The following is a 9455-nucleotide window of genomic DNA, read 5'->3' as shown; positions in this document are numbered from 1 at the left end:
AGATCCAAGAGGCAACAACCACAGTCCCCATTCCACTCTTGTACCTGCCCCAAGGCTGAGCTCCAAAACTCCCACACCCCAATCCATTCACAACAAGATGGTAGATGTCATACACCATTGGCCAGTGGTAGCAGAGATGGCATCAGGAAAATCGGGTGCAAGGGCCTTGGCTTCCTGGTCTCCACCTCTCCCCTAGGGGTGGGAGACCTACCCCCTCTTTGTCAGCATCCTACACCCTTGGGGTCTTCCTTTTCCCTCCTCATTAAGATGTGAAAATGACCCATATGGCTTCAAGGAAGCAAGTGGGGTGGTAAGTCAGGGTTAAGATTTGCATTTTAAAATAAAATCTTTTAGCTCCATGCTTTTTGAAGTATAGCCCTAGGACCATGTGTGTTAGCATCACTTGACAGGCTTGTTGACAAATACTGAAGTCTGTAATCTGAATCAAGAAGGTGGGGCCCTGGAATCTGTATATTTATCAAGCATCTGAAGTTCACCTTAGACTAAAGTTTGAGAACAGATGAGTTAAGTCCCAAACTGTGCAATTTGGGGCACTAACCAGTGGGTTAGAGAAGGTATTTAGAGGGGATACATGCACTGACCTCCCTTTTACCCCCAGAAACATCCTGTATTGAGCATCCTGATAGTAAAATCTAGCTTCTTCGAATCAGATTGGATGCACAGCTCACCTTTTCGCTGCTCATCTTTGTTCTTTCTTATCCTTATGCGGTGCTTGCTATTTATATTAAAAAACAGAACAAAAAAACTCGAATGCAGTTGAGGCTTATCCTCCAAGTGACAGATGAGAAGCAAAGTTACTGATGTGATTTGAAGAGCACTAAATAGACCTCCCTGAATTCCAAAACTCTCCCCAGCACGTTGGCCTTGTATCTGAAATCCCATTTTAGGTATTGCTGTGTGGTATGGCTTTGCATTTCTGAGGGTCTGTGTGTTGGGAACACCAAAAGCACTGGGGATCCATCATTAAGCCGCCCAAAATTCACAATAATCCCCCCACTGCTATGCGTTTCTTTAATTCTAATGTTCACAATTGGTGTTTACACAGTGTTCTAGAAGTCAGACATGTGGGTCTCTCTTGCTAGACTCTAGACTTCTCACTGCATATTTAACTTACATGACCAAGCAATTACCATCATGACCATTTACCTTAAAACAACTGCTGTTTTTATTTTATGATGTCTTCCTGTAGTCATTGTCACTGTGCATATATGATTTTACACAAGTGTGATTGCTCAGAAACTGTTTTGCATTTTTTGTTTTACAAGCAATATTTTCCCGTGTACTTTCCCATGGATCTACTTAAACTTAATCATCGTCCTTATTAATGGTAAAGCAATATTTCATCAATTTGATAACAAAGTTTGTTTAACCAATTCTCTTTTGTTGGGCATTTGGGCAATTTTTAGACTTTTAACACTCTGAATCACTCTGCTATAAATATCTTTGTCCAAATAACTTTTAAACTTCTGACAAATTTCCTGGAGTTGGCTTCCCCAGAAGGGCATTTCCCAGGACCCATTTGGATTTCGAGCTCTTGGAGGGAGAAACTGATCTTACAGTTTCACTGACATTTCATACCCCCTGTGCCCACCTCCCAACCTCTGATCTCACTGAGGACAGCAACCCGCCTGTGGGGAGGGAGGGCTCTGTGCACGCACTGAGTGACGCTGTGAGGGGTAGCCCTGTCTTTCCAACTGTCCTTCTAGAAATGAGCTGATGGTCTTTATTCAAGAAATACTCTCATCCTTGAAGGTTTCAGCTGCCGGGACACATTGTCCAGTGGTGGCTGGAGAGGATGCTCCAGTGATGATGGAAGAAGGGTCCTCGGTGCAATCGGTTGGCCACCCACATGTCAGCTGTAGAGTTTGGCTTGGATGGTTCTTGAGAACTGCTGTGGGTCCCTTTATTTCCTGGCAGTGAGTGATGAGGACAATGAGAGGTTCTTTGCCTTAGAAAAAAGGTTCCTCAACTAAAAAACCCATAACCTTGGTGCTGAGTCAAAGTGAGGTCTGAGTTGTGTTTTCAGGAAATGAGGAACATTGCATTTTAAGTTATCTGTGTTCAGGAAACAAGAAAGCAGAGGTTAATATCCTATTAGCGGGAACCTTCATGGGCCCTCAGTGTTCCAATAAACTGGCTTACTAGGGGCAGTGTGGGCCCTGGGAGTCCCAGTCCTGCCACTTCTGGGCTGTGTATCAAAGGGTAAAGTACTGACTCCAGTGATATTCTTGGAGGCTGTACAATGGGGACAATGTTGATCCTCAGGGGCTCTACAGAGTGACTGGGAAATTCAACAATGTAATATATGTGAAAGTGCTTTGTAAGCTCTAAGCTAATGCCATGTATTTCTGTTATTATTGGTATTTGGATTATTATCATTGGCTAATGGGAGAAGATTCCTGTTATGCCTTCAAGTGGGGCTATGACCTGTGCCTTCTCTTTGAGCATCAGGTAACTGAGCTTAACAGTTAAGCTCCATCTTGTTAAGAAAATTAGGACTTTGATCATCATGTATTGAATGTTATTTTATGTGCAAGACATTGAGCTTCCTGTGGAAAGAGAAGGAGAGTCCAGGCGCCAGCGTCTTTCCCACCTACTGCTTGATTCAACCCCTACTAGAACCTCATATGATAGACGCTATTATTCCCATGTAATAGCTCAAAATCTACTTGCCACATGTGCTGTCTCTGACAATGCCAGACCTGGGATTTGAACTCTGTCCAACGCCAGGGTCTATGCTCTTGCCCTAGGAACTTGTTATTTCTCTGTCCCTGGGGACTTTAGTCTAGATGGGCAAAAGATCAAGATATATAGACAGGGAGTATGACAGGAGGGAAAAAGTACACTAATAGCTTGCTATGGGTAGTAGTTAGCTATGGCTGCATAACACACCACCTCCAACTTCAGTGGCTTAAAATAAAAAACAAATAAATAGCGCTCAAGTCTATGTCTTGACCAGGTGCTTCTTCTGGTCTAAGGTGGCCACACTCATGCTTCTGTGGACAGTCGTGGGTCATCTGCGGGCTGATCATGCCAGGGCTTTCTCCCATGCCTGGGGCCTCAGCTGGGAAGAGAAAGTGAAGTCAGCTCTGCGTCTCTTAACGTCCAGCAGGTTGGCCTGAGCTTGTTCTCATGGCAGGAGCAGGGCTCTGACAAAACAGAAGCAGGTAAGACCTCTTGGGGCCCAAAACGGGCCCACTGTGACTTCTCTCAAAGTCACATAGCCAAGGGCTTAATTGAGGCCATCTCTGCAAGAAATCTACAGTACAATAGTTCTATTCTGCATGCTTTATCTGTATTAAGGCATTTCATCCTCATAACACCTCTATGAGATGGACACTGCATGTTGCCTCACTTTACAGATGGAGACATTGAGGTATGGGTGGATTAAGGAAATTTGCCCAAAGTGGGCTTCCCAGATGGTGCTGGTGATAAAGAACCCATCTGCCAATGCAGGAGACATAGAGACACAAGTTCAGTCCCTGGGTCAGGAAGAAGAAGGTCATGGCAACCTGCTCCAGTATTCTTGTCTGGAGAATCCCATGAACAGAGGATCCTGGTGGGCTACAGTCCATGGGGTGACAAAGTCAGACAACGACTGGGGCGACTTAGCAGTCATACATGGTGCATCTGCTAAGTGACAGAGGGAAGAGTCTCGTGTCACAGTGAGGTGTCTTCACAGCACACTGCTCCCCTGGGGAACGGCAGACACCAAGGCCATGGAGGGAGATGAGACAGGCTACAAGGTGGTCAGTTTAACCACCTTACTTGACCTTCTTCTCTTGAGAAGCTCTGAGGGAAGGGAGGGAAGGTGTTCTGGAGGGAAGGTGTTCCGGAGGGTGTCAGAGTGCAGCCACAACGGCCGGCCCCTGTACCCCTGAAAATGTTTGTTTTGTTGCATTTAATTTTTTAGAAAGGTCCCCTGGCTGGAACTTCCCGTGTCTGGCCCGGTCTGTTTGTCTGGGTTAAGAGCTGGGAAGCCCTTGGACGTCGGAGGCCCCAGCTGCCACGTCAGCTCAGCATTGTCACAAAAATAGCCCTTCTCAGGGAAGGCAGGTACTTCCTCTGCTGGCTTCCCCTCTCAGCCTGGCCCTCAGAAGAAAAGAGAGCAGAACCGACTGCACACAGGATCGGGATGTGGCTGGTAAGAGGGCTTTACGGGGACTCAGCAGTAACAAAGGGAGGAAATGAATATGCAGTATTAGTAATTATACTGTACACATCCCAATTTGTATTTCAATATGTCATTTCCATAATAAAACTGCCAAAGCCAGTAACTAATGACGCGGGCTCATGTCAGGGAGTTGGAGGAGGATTGGTTGGGGGGAGGGGGGACACAGAGGCTTTTTTTCCCCTAATAACAAAATTGCCTTCAGTGAGAAACTCCTGGCAGGCTGGCTTTTTACAAGGCAAATGTATTCCAGGAGATGAGGCTGTGACCCCAGGCTTCTGTGGAAAAGGAGTCAGGGTTGACTGGCCAGCTGAAAGCTCCTGGAGTTCCATAACTGGGGTAGTTGCTCCAGGGTGGGGAGGCAGCCTACAGGATGGTCAGGCCAGAGCAGAACAAACTGAGATGGGCTTTGGAAAATCCGTAAGATAAAATCATGAGCTGGCAGCAGCCTTGTGAATTGGGCTGTCCTACAAAGGCTCCTAAAGCTGAAGTTCCAATACTTTGGCCACCTGATGCAAAGAGTCGACTTACAAGAAAAGACCCTGATGCTGGAAAAAATTGAGGGCAGGAAGAGAAGAGAACAGCAGAGGACAAGATGGCTAGATAGCATCACTGACTCAACAGACGTGAATCTGAGCAAACTCTGGAAGATGGTGAAGGACAGGGAAGCTGGGTGTGCCGCAGGCTGTGGGGGTCACAAAGAGCTGGACATGACTTAGCAACTGAACAGCAAGAAGAAACAAAGGCTCCTGAAACTATTGTTGAAAACCACCATGCCTTTGCACATGCTATTTCTCCCACTTGGAATGCACTTCCCCCCTCCTTTGCCTACCTGTTTGTCTGTTTGAACCCAGCGTATGATCACCTCCCTGGAAGCCATTCCTGACCACCAGTCCCCAGCATCGGATTTCATATTCTGGGAGAATCTGGGAGAATCTTTCCAAAGATTCAGATAACATCTGCAACACTTACCAAACAGGTGGTAATTGTCACTTCACTTCTCCCCTCCCTGCCTGGACTGTAAGCCCGTATCCCCTGAGGACACAGAACTCTATGAGCCCCTTCTGGAAAAGAGGAACAAGAGCAAATGGCACATCCCTCTCCATCTCCCCTATGGACAGGTGAGACTGGATTTGTCCAAAGCTCCTTTCCCTTCTTATAGATGGACTAGAATACAATCTTCAGGAAAAATGAGAGAATAAATATCTGGGCATTAAAAAGTAATAATAGGTCCACTGAATTATATGGTGTTCCCTGGTGGCTCAGACAGTTAAGAATCTGCCTGCAATCTGCCTGGGAGACCCGGGTTTGATCCCTGAGTTGGGAAGATCCTCTGAAGAAGGGAATAGCTACCCACTCCAGTATTCTTGTCTGGAGAATTCCATGGACAGAGGAGCCTAGTGGGGTACAGTCCACGGGATTGCGAAGAGTCGGACGCAACTGAGTGACTAACACTTTTCCTTTCACTTTACCAATTACAGTGCTCTTTGTGGACTACTGCAACTGATTTTCTCATAACAACACAATGAAGTAAGTGGACAGGTATTATTATTCTCCTTTCATAGAAAATAAGCAAGAATAAGTGACTTGTCCAAGGTCACACAGATGCATGGAGCTGAGACTTGAACCTGGGTATTCAATTCCAATTCCAGAACTCTTCCCACTAATATGGAAAGTGTCAGAGGTGGTTTCATAAAGTAAACTGCTCATCAGACTCCGAAGTCATCATAGCCCTGAAAGTGGACAGCTGGAGTTACCATTAGCTGAAATTTTTAGAAGAAGCTAATACAAAAAGGTTTAAAATATATATATACAGGAAGAGCTTGCCTCTTCTGAAATTGACATTGGGTGAATGTTCTTTAGAAATATTCTCTAGTGAATTTCTATCTTAGACCCAGAAGTTTTGGGCAGAATGAAAGAAAATGAAGTAGTTTCCCCAACTGAGAGACCCAGCAAACACAAGTTTTCAAGTTAAAATTTACATACTACTTAGTTTGATCTTCGGAGAAGGCAATGGCATCCCACTCCAGTATTTCTGCCTGGAAAATCCCATGGATGGAGGAGCCTGGAAGGCTGCAGTCCGTGGGGTCGCTGAGGGTCGGACACGACTGAGCTACTTCACTTTCACTTTTCCCTTTCATGCATTGGAGAAGGAAATGGCAACCCACTCCAGTGTTCTTGCCTGGAGAATCCCAGGGACAGGGGAGCCTGGTGGGCTGCTGTCTATGGGGTCACACAGAGTCGGACACGATTGAAGTGACTTAGCAGCAGCAGCAGCAGTAGTTTGATCTTAAATTTCTCAAAATCTCCCTTCTCATTCATCGCCTGGTGCCCACAGCAAAAATATCACACTTAGGCACTTCATTTTATCTTAAAAGATAAAACAATACCAACCAACAAGCAAATACAAGAAACATCTTCCCTCAGCCCTGTCTTCCTTTTCTGTCCTGCACTAGGCTTCTAGGAAGATCTTTCCCAAGTTCTCCACATCTCCTCTCAAGTCCACTATCCACTCCACTTGCTTCATTTGGAGCCCCTTTCTTTCTCCCGGACCATTGATGCAGCCTCTTGACCTAGGCTTATCCTCCCCACTGCCCACCAACACGAGCTCTCCAAAACCCCAGTGTTACAAACAGGGCTCCGTCTATGACTCAGCCAGGTCTTAGGCTCTGACATGGTTTCATTCAAAGGCCTGGGGTGGGCAGAATATAGGACTCATCCTACAGGGTCCACCTCCTAGGCCCTGGGACCTGTGATAAGTTACCCAAACATGGAGAAAGGAACGCTGCAGCTATGATGAAGCTGGGGATCCAGAGATGAGGCAAGTAGCCTAGATTATCCAACTGAACCCAATATAACCACAGGGCTCCTTATATGTGGAAAAGGGAAGCAAGGGAGAATAAAAGAGAAAGTGATTTGGAGATGCTACACTGCCAGCTTTGAAGATGGAGAGGGGGCGACAGGCCAAGAAATGTAGGCAGCCTCTAGAGGCTTGAAGAGTCAAGGAAATGGATTGTCCCCTAGAGCCCCCAGAAGAAATAGAGTCCTGCAGGCACCTTGATTTTAGCCCAGTAAGATCCATTTTAGATTTCTGATCTCAAGATCCATGAGATAATAAATGTGTATTGTTTTAAGCCGCCAAGTGCAAAGTGTGATAGGAGAGTAATACAGGGCTGTGGTCTTTCCTGACCTACTTTGCCAACCTCCTCTCCTGGTCATGCCCCCTTCACCTGCCCAGCCCCTCAGTCCTCCAGCCAGTCAGACATTCCTTAGACATGCCATACTCTTTCACACCTCTGTGCCTTTGCAAAGGCTGTTCCCTCTGACTCAAATGCTCTTCCCCTTTGGGCTGCTTGTGAATTTCCCCTTGTCCTTCAAGACTGATCTCAAGTGTTGTCTCTATGTACAGCTTCAGGCTAACCTAGCTGACCCCTCTCCCAGGCTCTGTGTGTCTATCTCCCTTTATTTGAGCTTCTAAGGTAGGTTCTATGCATTTTTGTCTGTTTTGTTCACTGCTGCATCCTTTATACTGGAGTAGGCTCTCAAGAAACAAATGTTTGAAAGGCTGGTCTTTCTTTCCTAATAGAACCAGAGATCCTGGCACCTAAACTTTTCCTTCTTTATATCTCAAGCATCTAGGGCAATGCCCAGTGCCTGGTAACTCCTCAAATATAGTCTTAATTAACTAATTAATGGCAGTAAACCACGGTTTAAAAATAGATTGCTCTAATGGCTCATGTGATTTCAGAGAAGTAAAACTTTGACTTCTCCCCTACTTCCTGGAAAAACTGGACTCCTCCACATCAGGGCAGGACATAGCACAGCTCACCGACATCCTGTCACCTGTTCCAGCTGGTTGCGTGCTGACCATGTGTCTGTGGCTTTCATACACACACTCTCATGGCTTCTGTAGAACAACCCTGTGTGGTCCTTTACCCCTGAAGCAGCTATGAAGTCGGTCTTGGAGGCTGGCATCCAATCTACATTCCTAACACCGAAGCCACAACTCCTTCCACCCAATCTTTCACATGTGGGATGACCAGCACACGCCAGCACTCACATGAACTGTTATTTCTCTCCCTCAAAGCCCTGCCCTCTGCCAATTTGCATGGAGATTGGAGGAGGGAAGAAAGTGGGCAGCGAGGGACTGCTTGTGAATTCCCCCTTGTGGTTTAAATCACAAACAGTCTTGACAGCTATGCTTGTGTGTGTGCACAGAATATCTTCAGAAGGACACACAGGAAACCAAGCGACCGGGAGTGGTGGTCGAGGAGTAGTGGGGGAGACGTCCTTCATGTACTGGGTCACTATGTATCAAATAACATTTTAGGTGTCAGGTATATTTCAGTGGACAAGATAGGCATCACATACATCTCTTTGCACTGTTTGAATTTTTCCATGTATGTATTTCCCTTTCAAAATAAAAATAACCATTTAATTATGAAATAAAACAGAGAGGGTGGAGGTCACATCCATATCACTGAATTCTACATAGCTATTCAAAAGAATGGGCTTCCCTGGTGGCTCAGCAGCAAAGATTCTGCCTGCAATGCAGGAGACATGGATTCGATCCCTGAGTGGGGAAGATCCTCTGAAGGAGGAAGTGACAACCCACTCCAGTATTCTTGCCAGGAAAATTCCATGGACAGAGGAACCTAGCAGGTTATAGTCCATAGGGTTGCAAAGAGTCAGACACAACTGAGCGACTGAACACATACACACATTCAAAAGGATGGAAAGAACAAGATATATTTTTATGTGAAGAATAATCACAACTTATATTATTTTGTGCATGAAAAGTACACATCTATAAAATGTAATATATTTATGTTTGCACAGATGAATGCAAATGTATGAAGAAAAACCTGGAAAGACTGTGGTAAGTGATGGGGGGGGATATGATAGTATGAATGAGAATTGTACTGTTTACACTATTTACTTCTTTATCATTTCAAATGTGTTTGAAACATATAACTTTTATGCATAGAAATATATAACTTTTAGATTAAAAAAGGACCCTGAGACCCCCAAGGCTGGTCTCAGAACACAGATCCTGGTGCGGGGAGATTCCATCGGTTCTTAAAGGCTGCTTCAGTTGCAAGTTTGGACTGGCATCCCAAACAGAGCCAGGGCCCAAACGCGCTCCCTTCTCTTCTCTACAAATTTGGAAAGCCTGCTGGCCTTGAAAACTGACACCACACCTGCAGATAAGCCCAGAGCCCTTAGGAAGGCTGGAGGGGCTGGGAGGGCTGTGTGCCGATGT

The 9455-nt window shown here is 45.7% G+C and overlaps 1 long non-coding RNA gene across 1 annotated transcript; it reads left to right on the top strand.

Moving 5' to 3' along the window:
• The first annotated feature begins 4113 nt into the window (after positions 1–4113).
• Positions 4114–9061, top strand: LOC105002628. Its single transcript, XR_827005.1, has 3 exons — positions 4114–4165; positions 5674–5722; positions 9032–9061. It is a non-coding gene; the product is annotated as an uncharacterized LOC105002628 (long non-coding RNA).
• Positions 9062–9455: the final 394 nt, after the last annotated feature.

The sequence above is a fragment of the Bison bison genome, unplaced genomic scaffold (genome assembly GCF_000754665.1).
Source record: "Bison bison bison isolate TAMUID 2011002044 unplaced genomic scaffold, Bison_UMD1.0 scf7180017864456, whole genome shotgun sequence".
Lineage (NCBI taxonomy): Eukaryota > Metazoa > Chordata > Mammalia > Artiodactyla > Bovidae > Bison > Bison bison.
This window is presented reverse-complemented; position numbering and strand designations above follow the sequence as displayed.